Raw genomic sequence first — 501 nt, 5'->3', positions numbered from 1 at the left:
ACATACGCAACTTTTTTACCGTGTACGAACTTGCATGTTGGATATAGCATTTTTTCCACAGTCTAAGGACTGACATTTTTTAGATTCTGAGTGGAACGATGAATGTATTGATTTTACAATGATGTGTGTTTTTTTATTTTTTTTATTTTTGTGTCTGTCATCACCTTTTAGGACAGTAAAAGTGCTTGGATTTTCTTCAACAGTACCTTTTCTGAGAGGAAAGTGAATTCTAGTTGGTACTTTAGGGGGTCAAAAGTAACATTTTTCCAATAGTTTTCAAAGGCGCCGTGAAAAACAAAAGAAAAATTAAGGAAAAACGGGAATTTTTACGCAAAATCTGTTTTCGAGAAATTGATTTTGGTTTTTGGTGTAACATTAAAACGAATGACTGTAGAATGTAGATACATGAAATTTTCACTGGTTGTTTATATTTCCATTTTCTATACATGATAAAATTTTCATTTGTTTTGAGCTGTTTACGGATAATTTCAGTTTCCAATT

This window comes from Acyrthosiphon pisum, unplaced genomic scaffold (genome assembly GCF_005508785.2).
Source record: "Acyrthosiphon pisum isolate AL4f unplaced genomic scaffold, pea_aphid_22Mar2018_4r6ur Scaffold_20911;HRSCAF=22514, whole genome shotgun sequence".
NCBI lineage: Eukaryota > Metazoa > Arthropoda > Insecta > Hemiptera > Aphididae > Acyrthosiphon > Acyrthosiphon pisum.
This window is presented reverse-complemented; position numbering follows the sequence as displayed.